This window comes from Bombina bombina, chromosome 4 (genome assembly GCF_027579735.1).
Source record: "Bombina bombina isolate aBomBom1 chromosome 4, aBomBom1.pri, whole genome shotgun sequence".
Taxonomy (NCBI): Eukaryota; Metazoa; Chordata; class Amphibia; order Anura; family Bombinatoridae; genus Bombina; species Bombina bombina.
Genome location: NC_069502.1, coordinates 1,071,452,783 through 1,071,470,285, shown reverse-complemented (window position 1 = coordinate 1,071,470,285; position 17,503 = coordinate 1,071,452,783). Strand labels below are relative to the sequence as shown.

At 36.8% G+C, this 17,503-nt stretch overlaps 1 protein-coding gene across 1 annotated transcript in view; it reads right to left on the bottom strand.

Annotated features, from left to right (window-relative positions):
- The window catches only part of STON1 (stonin 1), a 294,546-nt gene extending 277,735 nt beyond the window's left edge, over window positions 1-16,811 (bottom strand). Inside the window, exon 1 of the mRNA XM_053712221.1 lies at window positions 16,513-16,811. The gene's annotated coding sequence lies outside the window, so the exon portion shown is untranslated. The remainder of the gene's footprint in view (window positions 1-16,512) is intronic.
- Between the last annotated feature and the right edge of the window lie 692 nt (window positions 16,812-17,503).

The following is a 17,503-nucleotide window of genomic DNA, read 5'->3' as shown; positions in this document are numbered from 1 at the left end:
AAAATGACAAACATTGGAGATGATATACACTCTTTGTATAAGCATTTTTTACATTTTTTCTTTATTTCTTTAAAAACCTTGCGAATCTGAATCAGATACATATGCATGTGTATAATGTATCATATACAAGTCTTGAAAGGCTGAGTACACATTGTATCTGGTTAAATTGTTTTAGTTAATATTGTTGAAACCTTAGTTAAATTGCTTATTTCTAGACAATTGATTTACATTTTAACTTTGAAGTGTATCCCAAGTGGTCTGGAAATCCTCACTGGAAGAGCTGCTTGGGTAAGACATGCAATAATTTCACCCACCAGCAGAGGCGAACTTGTGACTACTATAAAGGAGGACGCATTGACGTAACCAGAATACCGCCCTGACGAAGCCCGGTCTGAAGTGAAGACGAGCGGGTGAAACGCGCGTAGGCATTGGCTATCCTGGCCGGTCACATGATGCATGCACTTGCCGCTGTCAATTGAAATCTCTTGCAAAGACGCCGCGCTGTCTCTATGTATAGCGTATGCCTACACTGAAATTACCTGGTGCTGAAGGAATTGAGGAGAACACACAGACAGGTCGTATAAAAACTGTTGTCCTAAATGGCATTACTTACTCTGCCAGCTTGTGAATTGGATAAAGAATATGCGGACATAAGACCTTCTTGCTAACTATAGATAGTCAATCTCGGTTGAAGTTGCCGATGGTACTTTGTATAAGTGACGTCATCTGCATTACCTATATCTGACGTATTATACATGCTGGCTATCTCTGAAACTTGAACGCTTTTACAGTGAATGTATGGGACTGGCGAAGTTCTGGGCCGCATTAACAGTCTATGGTGGGGCCTGTAGCAGTGCCATACATGCCATTTCATCAAGAGTGGTTACTGATGTGTTATATTCCATGTATGCATAATACGCTGTACATATCCATTTGATCCACTTTACAGTCTGCTTAGATTCCGTTTGAAAACCTGCCCAGCGTTACTCCCCCCCCACAGGGGTGCTGTGTGCAGCCGGGTGTAGCGTGACTGAAGTGGACTTATGAGGTATAAGTTTGAAACGCTGTTTATATCACTGAGCTTGCACACTAACATATCCTTCATCCAGGCTTGCTATGAGATACTAATATTCAACCTTTTGGCCTTTTTGAATCCCTGACACGGTTCTATTTAAGATTTAGCTCCAATTATTACGCTCACGAGCGGAGCTAATGACAGGGCCCATCTAGGCCTAGACCTTGAATATGGTCTATTATAAATGATTTTGTTGATGTTTTACTAGTGACTAATGCATGTACCCCTGACCGGTCAGGTTCATTTGTTTTGTTTATTATTTCTTTCAGTTCTGTTTTATTTATTTTCATTAGGTTTATGTACTTAACTTGCATTTAATTATATAAAAACTTATTAATTTACAATCTTAAGTCTGTGTGTGCCTTTCTTGGAGTGGAGGGGGGAGCGCCATCCTCAACCTAACCTTGCTATTTTGACTTATTAGAGTGAGACGAGCTGTTATCAAATAATAAAAGAGTGCTGAATTTCCCTGTCTTTTATTCAGGATTACATTCCTGAGGCTTCTTCTTTGGCCAACCCATGCTATATATATATATAATTTTATATTCTCATATAGATATATAGGTATAGAGGCCTATTTAACAAAGGTCTGTCGGACCTGGTCCGACAGATATCACTGAATGCGGGAAGCAATACGCTCTCCGTATTCAGCATTGAACCAGCAGCTCTTGTGAGCTGCTGGTGCAACGCCACCCCCTGCAGACTTGCAGCCAATCAGCCGCCAGCAGGGGGTTGTCAATCAACCTGATTGTACTCGATCAGGTTGAATTGTGGCGATCTCTGTCCGCCTCCTCAGAGCAGGCGGACAGGTTATGGAGCAGCGGTCTTTAGACCGCTGCTCCATAACTTGCGTTTCTGGCGAGTCTGAAGACTCGCCAGAAACACGGGCCCTCAAGCTCCATTTGGAGCTTGATAAATGGGCCTCATATATTTTACAAATAATATTCACACATATATATATATATATATATATATATATATATATATATATATATATATACAGGTAGCCCTCAGTTTACGCCGGGGTTAGGTTCCAGAAGGAATGGTTGTAAATCAAAACCGTTGTAAATTGAAACCCAGTTTATAATGTAAGTCAATGGGAAGTGAGGGAGATAGGTTCCAGGCCCCTCTCAAAATTGTCATAAGTAACACCTAATACATTATTTTTAAAGCTTTGAAATGAAGACTTAAAATGCTAAACAGCATTATAAACCTAATAAAATAATCACACAACACAGACTTCACTTGCATTTTTCTGCAAACAGTTATTTCTATGCATTCCATTTAATTTCAGCTTGCTTGGCTTTGCTGCAACACAAGTGGACAGCTCCACCTACTGGCTATTTTAATAAATGCACTGCTTCTCAATGCTTTTCAATAGCAGTCACATGACTGGAAAAAAAGGTTGTTATTCTGAAATGGTGTAAATTAAACCGTTGTAAAACGAGGGCCACCTGTATACCCGAATATTCTGGGTAAGATATGCAAATTAGATATGCAACATCTCAAACTCTTTGCTTCAAATACTGTGTTAATGGGGTGAATGGAGCAAATACAGAAATCACTACTAGACAGCCTGTTTCGTTCTTATTAGAACTCATCAGCAGTAGCTAGATTTCTGATTGTTGCTAGGCAAAACTCATTCATTCATCTAACTACTACTGATGAGTTCTAATATGAACGAAACAGGCTGTCTAGTAGTGATTTCTGTATTTGCTGCATTCACCCCATTAGGAGATCGCTGTGTGTTAACACAGTATTTGAAGCAAAGAGTTTGAGATGCTGCATATCTAATTTGTATATCTTACCCAGAATCCTCTTGTGCATTGGTAACAATGTATATGTAGTTTTACTGGGTAAAAGCAAGCGGGAATAATTGCCTAGATGTGCTAATTTCCTGTGCAACAATTTTTTATTGATATATATATATATATATATATATATATATATATATATATATATTTAAATATCAGTTTAAAAATAAAAAGAATGTTATCTTCTATGTTAAGAACATAGGAATGTCAAGTACTCCTAGCAAACCTTCAGCTTTAGTGCAGTTGATTTAGCACAGTGTCTGGTTAGCTTTTGAGCGGTAACTAATATTTCTTTTTTTCAGTGCCCCCATGTCTATGGGGAGAAGGCGTTAGTGCAGTCGCAATGCTCAAAGTCCTTTTTACTTTCAACTTGTAATACGAACTCTAATGTGGCGGTGCTAATTTTTTACTTTGAGCGCAGTTAGTGCTCAAGCAAAAAAAAAAAAGATAGCACACCACTTGTAATCTCGCCCTTTATTGTTAAACCAATATTTCTAGCCTTGTAGTGATTGGCTTATATTTGCTATGAATTACCAGACTTATGAGATATTCCTCAAATCAAGACAACATAATCTATTTAGAGGTATTTTCCTTTAGCTACACAATTTTTGTATAAATGGTTGTAAAGAAAGTTGCAAAATAATCCCCTCCCCCCATTTTTCAGTATTAAAGGGACGTTAAAAACTTTGAGATGGTAATGTAAAATAATAAATTGTATATATATAAAAATTCTGCAATATACTTTCATTATTTATTTTGTCCCCTTTTTCATGAAATCTCATTCAGTAAATGTGAGCTTTTCAGGTCCTGTTAGAAATGGAAGTGCAGAACACTGTTATATTCCACACAGCCATTGGCTGCACACTCTAGTGACCAATTTATAACTTTCCCTAATTGGCCACAGCAGGGAAGGTAACCTAAATTACAACATGGCAGCTCCAATTGTTTCTATAGACACTAAAACTATACACTTATTTTGTCAATATTTAAACAGTTAATTAACCCCTTAAGGACCACAGCACTTTTCCATTTTCTTATAGTTTGGGACCAGGGCTATATTTAAATTTCTGCGGTGTTTGTGTTTAGATTATTTTCATAATTTCTTATAATTACTATAAAAAAAATTACACATCTACAACCACCAAAAAACAACCATACTAAATAGTTTCTAAATTTTGTCCTGAGTTTAGAAATACCCAATGTTTACATGTTCTTTGCTTTTTTTGCAAGTTATAGGGCAATAAATACAAAGTAGCACTTTGCTATTTCCAAACCATTTTTTTTTTTCAAAATTAGTGATAGTTACATTGGAAGACTGATATCTGCAAGGAATCCCTGAATATCCCTTGACATGTATATATTTTGTTTTAGAAGACACCCCAAAGTATTGATCTAGGCACATTTTGGTATATTTCATGCCACCATTTTACTATCAAATGCGATCAAATAAAAAAAATCGTTCACTTTTTCACAAACTTTAGGTTTCTCACTGAAATTATTTACAAACAGCTTGTGCACTTATGGCACAATGGTTGTAAATGCTTCTCTGGGATCCCCTTTGTTCAGAATTAGCAGACATATATGGCTTTGGCGTTGTTTTTTTGGTAATTAAAAGGCCGCTAAATGCTGCGGCGCACCACACTTGTATTATGCCCAGCAGTGAAAGGGTTAATTAGGTAGCTTGTAGGAAGCTTGCATGGTTAATTTTAGCTTTAGTGCAGAAATCAGCCTCCCACCTGACACATCCCACCCCCTGATCCCTCCCAAACAGCTCTCTTCCCTACCCCACCCCACAACTGTCCATGCCATCTTTAAAAAAAAAAAAAAAAAACCTGATCCCCCCTTAGCCCCCAACCTCCCTGATCCCCCCCAAACAGCTCTCTAACCCTCCCCCTCTACCTTATTGTGTGCCATCTTGGGTACTGATAGCTGCCTGCCAGTACCCAGTTTGCCATAAATTATGGTATTTTTAAAAATATTTTTCTGTAGTGTAGCTGCCCCACCTCAATAACCAACACCCCATCCCCTCCCAGAACCCTTAGATAAAAATTCCCCACCCTCCTCTCTCCCACCTTATCTAAGAAATTGTGTAGCGTTACCACCATTTTACCGCCAAATGCAATCAAATAAAAATAATCGTTCACTTTTTCACAAACATTAGGTTTCTCACTGAAATTATTTACAAACAGCTTGTGCAATTATGGCACAAATGGTTGTAAATGCTTCTCTGGGATCCCCTTTGTTCAGAAATAGCAGACTTATATGGCTTTGGCATTTCTTTTTGGTAATTAGAAGTCTGTTAAATGCCGCTCCGCACCACACGTGTATTATGCCCAACAGTGAATGGGTTAATTAGGGAGCTATTAGGGTAAATTTTAGCTTTAGTGTAGTAGACAACCCAAAGTATTGATCTAGGCCCATTTTGGTATATTTCATGCCACTATTTAACTGCCAAATGCGATTCAATAAAAAAAACGTTACATTTTTAACAATATTAGGTTTCTCACTAAAATTATTTACAAACAGCTTGTGCAATTATGGGACAAATGGTCGTAAAACCTTCTCTGGGATCTCCTTTGTTCAGAAATAGCAGACATATATGGCTTTGGCGTTGCTTTTTGGTAATTAGAAGGTCGCTAAATGCCGCTGCGCACCACACGTGTATTATGCCCAGCAGTGAAGGGGTTAATAAGGGAGCTTGTAGGGTTAATTTTAGCTTTAGTGTAGTAGACAACCCAAAGTATTGATCTAGGCCCATTTTGGTATATTTCATGCCACCATTTCACCTCCAAATGCGATCAAATAAAAAAATCGCTCACTTTTTTGCAAACTTTTCATAAACTTTAGGTTTCTCACTGAAATTATTTACAAACAGCTTGTGTAATTATGGCACAAATGGTTGTAAATGCTTCTCTGGGATCCCCTTTGTTCAGACATACAGTATATGGCTTTCGCATTGCTTTTTGGTAAATAGAAGGCCACTAAATGCCGTTGTGCACCACACTTATATTATGCCCAGCAGTGAAGGGGTTAATTAGGTAGCTTGTAGGGAGTTTGCAGGGTTAATTTTAGCTTTAGTGTAGAAATCAGTCTCCCACCTGACACATCCCACGCCCTGATCCCTCCCAAACAGCTCTCTTCCCTCCCCCACCCCACAACTGTCCCTGCCATCTTACATACTGGCAGAAAGTCTGCCAGTACTAAAATAAAAGGTGTTTTTTTTAAAAATATATATATATAATATATATATATATATATATATATATATATATATTATGTTTTTTAAAACATATTCTGCTGTGTATGATCCCCCCTTAGCCCCCAACCTACCTGATTCCCCCCCCCCCCCAACAGCTCTCTAACCCTCCCCCTCTACCGTATTGTGCACCATCGTGGGTACTGGCAGCTGTCTGCCAGTACCCAGTTTGCCATAAAATATGGTATTTTTTTAATATATTTTTTTTTAAATATAATTTTAAAATATTTTTCTGTAGTGTAGCTTCCCCCCTTAATAACCAACCCCCCACCCCCGCCCAGATCCCTTAGATAAAAAAATCCCCCTCTCCTCTCTCCCACCTTATCTAAGAAATTGTGTAGCATTCCCACCCGCTCCTGCCCCCATGCTCGCACGCGCCACCTTGCGTGCCCCCGGTGTCCCCGCATGCGATCCAGCCCCCCTCTGATGCACATCCCCCATCGATGGCCACCCACCCGCCTCCCTGCATCAGCTCCCACCCACCAACAATCGTGACCATCAATGGCCGATGCAGAGAGGGCCACAGAGTGACTCTCTGCATTGGATGGCTAACAAATGTTATTGCAGGATGCCTCAATATCGAGGCATCCCTGCAATAACATGAAAGCAAATAGTATCGCTTCCACCTCTTGGAAACACTTACCATGTACAGGGTACGTCCTTGGTCGTTAACAACTAGTTTTTGTAGGACGTACCCTGTACGTCGTTGGTCGTTTAGGGGTTAAAGGGATATGAAACCCAAAACTTTTCTTTCATGATTCAGATAGATAATACAATTTTAAACAACTATCCAATGCACTTTTGTTATTTAATTTGCTTCCATCTCTTGTTATCCTTTGCTGAAAGGTTTATCTATGAAAGCTCAGGAGCAGCAAAGAACCTAGGTTCTAGCTGCTGATTTGTGGATGCAGATATATAATGACTGTTATTGGCTCACACATTTGTTCAGTTAGAAACCAGTAGTGCATTGCTGCTCCTTCAACAAATGATACCAAGAGAATTAAACAAATTAGATAATAGAAGTAAATTAGAAAGTTGTTTCAAATTATATTCTCTATCTGAATCATGAAAGAAAAATGTTGGGTTTTTACATCTACATGTTATTTTCAGAATATCTTTTATTTAAATTCCTCATTCTATCTAGCATTTATTTAGTGTTTATTGTCCCTTTAAATGTATGTATTTTATATATCTGTAGGTATCACAAGATATCCCTGTTTGCCTGTTAAAACAGTGTATAATATGTATGGGTGCACTTTACAAGAGAGCAGATAATAATGGTGAAACAAATACTGAGCAAAAATGCCAACATTTTCCCCAGCATGAAAGCTGGGGAAAACCTCTGTCCTTTAGGGATTAAAAAAACTTACTAATATCGTACAAGATTGACACACGATATAAGTACTAAAGTGCCAAATATCTTCTGAATATGATCATTTAAAAAGTATCCATAATCACCAAATATGACAGCTGATAACACACAAATAGAAACAGCAATTCAAATATCTATAAACTGCCATTGGGTGATATACTTTGATTGACATCCATTTGAACCAATCAAGAACCGTATCCATCAACAAAAACGATACGGCTGCACAACGGGTCTCAAGAAAAATTCAATATTTATTCAAACACATACCTAGGCAGACATGGTAGGACATAAGGCAGTCTGCCACGTTTCGCCCTCTATTGGCGCTTAATCATAGACTTAGGTAGTGTACAAATTAGACATCTTTAGATAGGGAACAGGTGCCCTCACATTTGCCCACTTTGGTATTAAACACAGAGTACATGGGAAAAAGAAAAAAGAAAACATGTGTATGTCTGTTATGTACACTAACTGCACAAATAAAACAAAAATTATTATCCAATTCATATGCTGAGGTAGAAACTTGAATTAAAAATGTACCATATCATTATTATTAATGATCATAGGGTGTCTGCTGAAATTCAAACTTTGGATGTAAGAACAAAAAGTTTTTACACAGCTATGTGCTTGAGGTTAAATGGCCAAAAAAAATCCTAAAAAAATTAGACATTATTTAGGATTATGATACAAAAGTTAGTGTGAACAACACATACCTCTGTTATATCTGTTTTTAAAAACCATATTACATATAATATAACCAAACACTATTGTATAAATTGATTTCAAAATTACACAAAATAGCTAATGTCCCATTCTTATTCATACCATTGGGGATTCTTGTTTTTAATTTAAAAATCCAGTAGAGCTCTTTCTTATCCAATATCTTGGATTTATTCCCTCCTCTAACTGGCATTTTTGCCACATCAATTGCCTTAATAGAAAATTTACCAACATTTGTGAAGTGCTGAGCCACTGTGGAATCTTTGTTGTAGTTTTTCACATCGTCTTAATGTTCACGAGCCCTGGTTCCCATTTGTCTTTTTCCCAACATACTGACAGTGGCAAATCAAGCACTACAACATATACACCACGAACGTTGTTCTACAATTGGCATAGAAATCAATAGTATAGAAGGAGTTATATACTGTGGACCTGAAATCTTTAGCCATGTCCACAATATCACAAGTCAAAGAGCCCCTGCCTCCACACTTAAAATGACCCTTTGTATTGAGCCAAGAACTACCTTTCCTGGTTTTCTGCACTAGGCTGGGTGCTAGTTTGGTGGCTAGGGTAACTGTTTTTTTTTATATATAAATTTGCACTGACCAATGGTGTCCTTCAGAACTTCATCATTAGCCAAGACAGACAAATTTTGTTTTAAAATCCTGACAATTTCAGGAAATTGATTGGTGTACTCTGTGATGAATAAGACATCACCCTGTTTCACACCTTTATCTTTAGAGCTCTTTGTCTGTATAGGCTTGTGATACTGGCTTATTTCCATTCTTACTACATTCAATTTTTGGCGATCATATCCCCTTGCTTCTAGTCTTTCACATAGGTCCATTGATTGACGCATATACACATTAATGTCCCTAGTGTTCCTCCTCAGCCTAATGAATTGACCCCTCATTCAACCAATGATCATAACAAGGAGCGACCTGTTAATTGATAAAAGGCCAAACGGCCGGCGCGTATCCCCTCTGATAAAGGGTGACAGTGAAACACGTGTCAGGGGACCGGTCCGACCGGCCTCTGAGAGCGTTGTCTCTCCCTTTTTAACTTGCTTACTCTGACAGCTAACAAAATATTTACATGTGTGGCTGAATTGTGTTTTCGTATCTGTGATCGCCAACTCTGACTATTATACAAGGGATATTGATATCATAAACTAGCACAGGACAAGATAATAATTGTAAAAACAACTCCTGCTATAGAAGGAGTTTAGTTGAGAAGTAATTAAAGGGGATTCTATATGACTGTTTCCTCGGATGTGTCAATGATATATCCAACAGCTTGGATCGGTATATGATGTATTAACATCACCTTAGCATCTGATCTCCACTATAGCCCTAACTACTATACTCCCTATATAGTATTTAGCCAGTGAGCGATCCATTTCAGAGTATTTAATATTAATTTGCAGCAGTGTTTAAGTGTTTTTAAATACCAGTGTGTCTTGATTCTGTTTAATAAAGTGAGATTTTGAATAGCAATATTCAATTCACCCTGTTGTAACTCAATCTATACTATGTAACTATTTTCTATTTTTGTCAGGGGTTAGTTTTTTGTTGCCTCCTTTTGCAATTCATAAACAAGTGAGTCTCCTTAGTGCAATTACCCCTCTATAAGTGCATAAAGTAACTACAAATAATCATTGCACTTATACTACTGTTGGTTCTACCTTATTAACCTATACATATAAATTGACTGTCGAACCTCAATGTTAGGTCCCAGAATTCTTTGCAACATCATTTCTCTCCTCCACTTAGAAGATTATCATAGTCAGTACAAATGCAAATCATTGTACTTCCATTTTTCTTTGTGTAAACCATAATTATATTAAATATGTGACTCGCCTCTACTGCCATGGCTCACAAATTGACTTATTTAAACCCAGTTACAGCTGAGCACACTGCATCACTAATTAAATAGAAGGCTGACTCCATAATTGCCTCCAACCTACAGATGAATAGTCATTATGTGTAGGATAGCCTGTGGCAAATCTCAGGCTTATGCCAATTCCATTACAGTCTTTGTGCTTACCACCTCTACTGGAAGGCTATTACATAAATCCTTCACCATTTCTGTAAAGGAGTGTTCATACAAACATTTCCAGTACCTTCTACACTTCAACTTGAGATCATGACTTGTTCTGGTATTGTCATTATGTGTCAAAACAACATTAAAAAACCAAGCAAAACAGATATAAACTTTTTGGTGGTTCACATCGGGTGAGCCTAGCTAGGAATGCTTTTCAGTAAACGATTCCAAGAGTACAAAGCAAATAAGACAACAAAAGTAAAAAGTAAAACTAAAAGTTATTTAAAGAGATATGAAACCCAAACTTTTTCTTTTATGATTCAGATAGGGCAAACACTTTTATACACTTTCAAACAACACAATTTACTTCTACTATCAAATTTGTTTAATTACTCTTGGTGTCCATTTTGAATTACCAGTAATGCACTACTTTTTTGATTGCTTATGTTTTTATTGCAAATTGGAATAAAAATTTAGTTTTTAACATTTTTAATGGAGCGTTTGGGCTGCTCTGTTTTTTCACTTCATTCTATTTATGGAGCATACAAAAGGAGGCATATACAGTATCTCACAAAAGTAAGTACACCCCCCACATTTTTGTAAATATTTTATTATATCTTTCCATGTGACAACTCTGAAGAAATAACACTTTGCTACAATGTAAAGTAGTGAGTGTACAGCCTGTATAACAGTATAAATTTGCTGCCCCCCTCAAAATAACTCAACACACAGCCATTAACGTCTAAACCGTTGGCAACAAAAGTGAGCACACCCCTAAGTGGAAATGTCCAAATTGGGCCCAAAGTGTCACTATTTTGTGCGGCTGCCATTATTTTCCAGCACTGCCTTAACCCTCTTGGGTATGGAGTTCACCAGAGCTTCACAGGTTGCCACTGGAGTCCTTTTCCACTCCTCCATGACGACATAACAGAGCTGGTGGATGTTAGAGACCTTGCGCTCCCCCATCTTTAGTTTGAGGATGCCCCACAGATGCTCAATAGAGTTTAGGTTTGGAGACATGCTTGGTCAGTCCATTATCTTTACCCTCAGCTTCTTTAGCAATTCAGTGGTTGTCTTGGAGGTGTGTTTGGGGTCGGTATCATGTTGGAATAGTGCCCTGCGGCCTAGTCTCCAAAGGGAGAGGATCATGCTCTGCTTCAGTATGTCACAGTACATTCATGGTTCCCTCAATGAACTGCAGCTCCCCAGTACTGGCAGCACTCATACAGGCCCAGACCATGACACTCCCACCACCATGCTTGACTGTAGACAAGACACACTTGTCTTTGTACTCCTCACCTGGTTGCCGCCACACACGCTTGACACAATCTGAACCAAATAAGTTTATCTTGGTCTCATCAGACCACATGACATGGTTCCAGTAATCCATATCCTTAGTCTGCTTGTCTTCAGCAAACTGTTTGCGGGCTTTCTTGTGCTTCATCTTTAGAAGAGACTTCCTGATGGGATGACAGTCATGCAGACCAATTTGATGCAGTGTGCTGAGTATGGTCTGAGCACTGACAGGTTGACCCCCCACCCCTTCAACCTCTGCAGAAATGCTGGCAGCACTCATACGTATATTTTCCAAAAAAAACCTCTGAATATGATGCTGAGCATGTGCACTCAACTTTTTCGGTCAACTATGGCGAGGCCTGTTCTGAGTGGAACCTGTCCCGTGAAACCGCTCTATGGTCTTGCCCACAGTGCTGCAGCTCAGTTTCAGGGTCTTGGCAATCTTCTTATAGCCTAGGGCATCTTTATGCAGAGCAACAATTCTTTTTTTCAGATCCTCAGAGAGTTCTTTGCCATGAGGTGTTATGCTGAACTTCTAGTGACCAGAATGAGAGAGTGTGAGAGCGATAACCCTAAATTTAACACACCTGCTCCCCTTTTACACCTAAGACCTTGTAAAACTAATGAGTCACATGACACCGGGGAGAGAAAATGGCTAAATGGGCCCAATTTTGTCATTTCCACTTAAGGGTGTACTCACTTTATTTGCCAACGGTATAGACATTAATGGCTGTGTGTTGAGTTATTTTGAGGTGACAGCAAATTTACCCTGTTATACAGGCTGTACACTCACTACTTTACGTTGTAGCAAAGTGTAATTTCTTCAGTGTTGTCACATGAAAAGATATAATAACATATTTACAAAAATGTGAGGGATATACTCACTTTTGTGAGATACTATATATATATATATATATATATATGTGTGTATATATATATATATATGTTTATATGTATATATATATATATATATATATATATATATATATATATATATATATACAGTACATATATATGTATATTTACTGTACATATATATACAGGTGGCCCTCGTTTTACAACGGTTCAATTTACACCGTTTCAGAATAACAACCTTTTGTTTCCAGTCATGTGACTGCTATTGAAAAGCATTGAGAAGCAGTGCATTTATTAAAATAGCCAGTAGGTGGAGCTGTCCGCTTGTGTCGCAGCAAAGCCAAGCAAGCTGAAATTAATCAGTTTAACCAGACCTGAGCTATCGACTCAGTCCAGATTGGAATGCATAGAAAGAACTGTTTGCAGAAAAATGCAAGTGAAGTCTGTGTTGTGTGATTATTTTATTAGGTTTATAATGCTGTCTAGCAAAAGTTTTTGTTTATTTAACTTAAGTTTAATTATATATTCTGTGTATTGTGATTATTTTATTAGGTTTATAATGCTGTCTAGCATTTAAAGTCTTCATTTCAAAGCTTTTAAAATAATGATTTAGGTGTTACTTATGACAATTTTGAGAGGGGCCTGGAACCTATCTCCTTCACTTCCCATTGACTTACATTATAAACTGGGTATCAATTTACAACAGTTTCGATTTACAACCATTCCTTCTGGAACCTAACCCCGGCATAAACTGAGGGCTACCTGTATATATATATATGTATGTATATGTAAAATTATTTAAAATTAGGGGGAGGTAAAAGGTGAGTTTAAAATCCTCCACTCCTCCACTACGCACAAAATATAGAGAAAATAACTCATTGTGTAGTTCATTAACAAATCTAGACAGACCAGAAGGCTTGTTTCCCCCCCCCCCCCCAGAAAACCTCTGAATTACATTGTTTCCAATGCAACAAATGATTCTGGGTAAGATATGCAAATTAGGTTCACAATGACACACCTTTTTACTTCAAGTCTGCTTTTCAGCAGATTCCTTTTACGCAATGCTTTGGCGTAAAGGGGATCTGCTGAAAAGCAGACTTGAAGTAAAAAGGTGTGTCATTGTGAACCTAATTTGCATATCTTACCCAGAATCATTTGCTGCATTGGAAACAATGTAATTCAGAGGTTTTCTGGGGGGGGAAAACAAGCCTTCTGGCCTAGTTAAACTAATTGTATAAGGAATACAATAAAGTTTGTAGCATTGAATTCCACAAAATCAATATCAATATTACTCCAAGGAAAATTGTTTAGGATAAATACTCTAATTTAAAAAGTTCCATACCATTCATACTTTAAATCTTTATTATATAAACTAGGAACACACATTCACACAGTAGCAGAAGAATATAAAAGCACTTAAACCTAGTTTTAAGGTAAGAATTAGAGGTTTAAATATTCATTCACCATTAATAAACATGGGCCCACTGATATTGTAATATAGAGTAAGCTAAGCCCTTACAATCCGAGGGCTGAATTACTTTTAATTTTTAAATATCTAGTACAGTGGGCACCAGGATTAGGTATCTCTTATTGTTGAACCATAGTATTAAATTTACAACTTAGGTAAGCAGTTTAAAAAAGACAGACAGGAGAGACACGGCTGCTCCTGCTGAACCCCTGACGCGCGTTTCACAGAACGCTTCCTCAGAGGGAGCATTCTGTGAAACGCGCGTCAGGGGTCCAGCAGGAGCAGCCGTGTCTCTCCTGTCTGTCTTTTTTAAACTGCTTACCTAAGTTGTAAATTTAATACTATGGTTCAACAATAAGAGATACCTAATCCTGGTGCCCACTGTACTAGATATTTAAAAATTAAAAGTAATTCAGCCCTAGGATTGTAAGGGCTTAGCTTACTCTATATTACAATATCAGTGGGCCCATGTTTATTAATGGTGAATGAATATTTGAACCTCTAATTCTTACCTTAAAACTAGGTTTAAGTGCTTTTATATTCTTCTGCTACTGTGTGAATGTGTGTTCCTAGTTTATATAATAAAGATTTAAAGTATGAATGGTATGGAACTTTTAAATTAGAGTATTTATCCTAAACAATTTTCCTTGGAGTAATATTGATATTGATTTTGTGGAATTCAATGCTACAAACTTTATTGTATTCCTTATACAATTAGTTTAACTAGTTGTTTGTGTTCTGTTTCTTTAGAATCCACATCACGTGTCTGTCCTAGTTAATATATAAATGCTATACTTTAATTTAAGGTATATTGAATGTAATATATAATAAGGAACAGCATCTGTTATTGTTAAAACTCCAAGAATCCCCACTCACATATTCTAAAGCCTTCTGGCCTGTCTAGATTTGTTAATGAACTACACAAGGTATTCTCCCTCTCTCTCTCTCTCTCTCTCTCTCTCTCTCTCTCTCTATATATATATATATATATATATATATATATATATATATATATATATATATATATATATATATATACTGTATATATATACACACCAGTCACCAATTAGCAGCTAGCTAATCATGAAAGAAAGAAAATTTGGGTTTCATATACATTGCATGTTCTCTGAATCCTGAAAGTTTAATTTTGACTTTACTGTCCCTTTAATGATTTGTGACCTTAAAATCTGGTATTTTCAATCATGATTGTTCTTTGCTGCCAAAATGTGTTTGTATTTTTTTTTTTTTTTGAACAAGTTCAATTTTATGTCAGCTTATTTTTCTTGCATTGTCATGAGATGTTGCCATGGCAACTTTTTCTTTTCCGTGTTGGAGAGAAGCCTTCGCGATTCTTTAATATTCAAAAGTGGGGAAGCTTTAAATCCCTCAAGGCCACTGAAGATTAAGAACTTTTTGGATATGACTAGTTTAAAAATTAACAGAGCAATAATACATCACCACCAAGTATGGTCAGCAACAAATACTTTGAAAATCATAGCTTTATTTCAAAGCCTAAAAAGTTTGGAACTTGAATTTGCAAGTCTTCCTGGAATAAAAATCCTGTTTAGACAAAATATATTTAAAAATGAAACCTATATCCCCAAAGGAATATGATTTCCTGTTTCAGCAAGTTTATGTTTACTGTGTGTTTTTTATTATTATTTTTTCTTCACTTCTTTTTCCCAGACTGGAAATCTTTTGAGTGGGAAAATAATAGAGGCTAAGTTAAAATTCTATATAAAATAATACGATTATAGTTCCTTTACAAACTCAAAGTAATTTATTGTGGTTTAAGCCTATACAGTTTTGCAAAACAAGATTTAGGTGCATTTGGAAGAATGTTCTCAAACATCACAGTAATAATAGGCAGCTCATATAAGCATTTCACCTTGAATAAATGAGTAACTCCATAGGCTTCATAAAAAAACATTATTTATAGCACTGTGAGTACATAAAATATAAACAGCAGCCTGTGTATGGGCAGCTTTGAACACTTAAACTGTTCTCTGATTCATAATGCAAGTAGACAGCCTTTAAAAACAATACTTAATTTAGGAGAAAAAAAATTCGGCCAGTTTATAAGTCAATCACATTTTGAAATGCCAGCTGTTAGTGCTAATAGTTATAAAAAAATTGATATTTCCAATGAGACATCAAGATGAAAGCCCCTTCCCAATATATGTTGAAGAAAGTTTATAGCCAACTTGTCACTCTTTTCTCTTTAAATGTATATATATATAATTATTTTACTGTATTTTGTGAGTCAAATTGTACAGGGAATTGCTATTTCTAAAAATCAGTAAACACTATTCTCTAAACTACCCCCCTTTATGTTGTATTTTCTTTGTTTATTTAAATGTATGACATTTCAGCACATCTGCAAAGTGTAAACATCTGGATGCTGATTGTTTCTATACTGGCATTGGCCAGAGTGAGATACAGTTATTTAAATGCAGTTTTTCTTTATGTGTCTTATTGTTTGTATTTGTTTAACTGGGAAATTGACAGTTGCTAATTAACCATTTATAGCCCGACATTCAAAGTTCTGCTACTAGTTGTACTAATGACATTGTATTTAGGGTAGGAACACACGATCTGACAACGTATTTCACTCACTTGTTTACCAACTCGGGGATCCAGCAGTATCCGGGTAGGGCTCAGAGTTCCGGTGCTCAGCTCCCTTTAGGAACACCGGGAGGGAGCCACAGTTCAGGAAGAAGGGGGTTAATCTGGCTCTAGATGCTTCACAATCCGGAGGGACCAGGGGTTCTGCAGACATCTGGGGCAAACTAATAATTGAACAAAGTAAATATTGCTGCAAATAAAACTAAGAAGAAGACAAAAAAGTTTTCTGGGCTGTAAAGAGAGTGCAGGAAGCTCAGCTGAGCCTCTCCAAGAGCCGTCTGATGTCAGACTTTGTGGGACTGGACCAGACACAGACTCAAATTAAAGTTGCAATGAGCTGGCTGCCTGCCAACTGCATCAATACATGAGAGCTATGTGCTGAGATCTGTAGAACTAACAGGGTAAACTTCCTATGGAAAACAAAGCGTTAAAATAAGCTTAATCCTCAAACCTTGTATTAATGAAATTGTTTTGTGTGTTTTTCACACAACTGTACAACTTGTCTGCAACTCCTCGGTAAGGATATAACTGTACATTTTAGGAGATCTTGTTTCAATTGATCACATTGTATATATATATATATATATATATATATATATATATATATATATATATATATATATATATATATATTTATATTATTTCAGTGAGTAGTAATGCTTTTTACTGGTCTAACATTCCAGTTTCCTCTGGTTTAAAGCAATATGTTTCTTCATGTCTTATGAGGAGAGGAAGCTCTTAAAAGCTTATTTACACATTTGTGTGTGTTTATATATATATATATATATATATATATATATATATATATATATATATATATATATATATATACAAAAGGGTATTGCCATTTTCTATAGTACTCTGATACTTCAGTACTTAATCACTGGACAAACACAGCTATGGTAAACGTCATGAAATTAAGAGTACATGCTCAGCAGTGTGATATACAGTAGCTTTATGTGCTTGTGATATAAGGCTATTA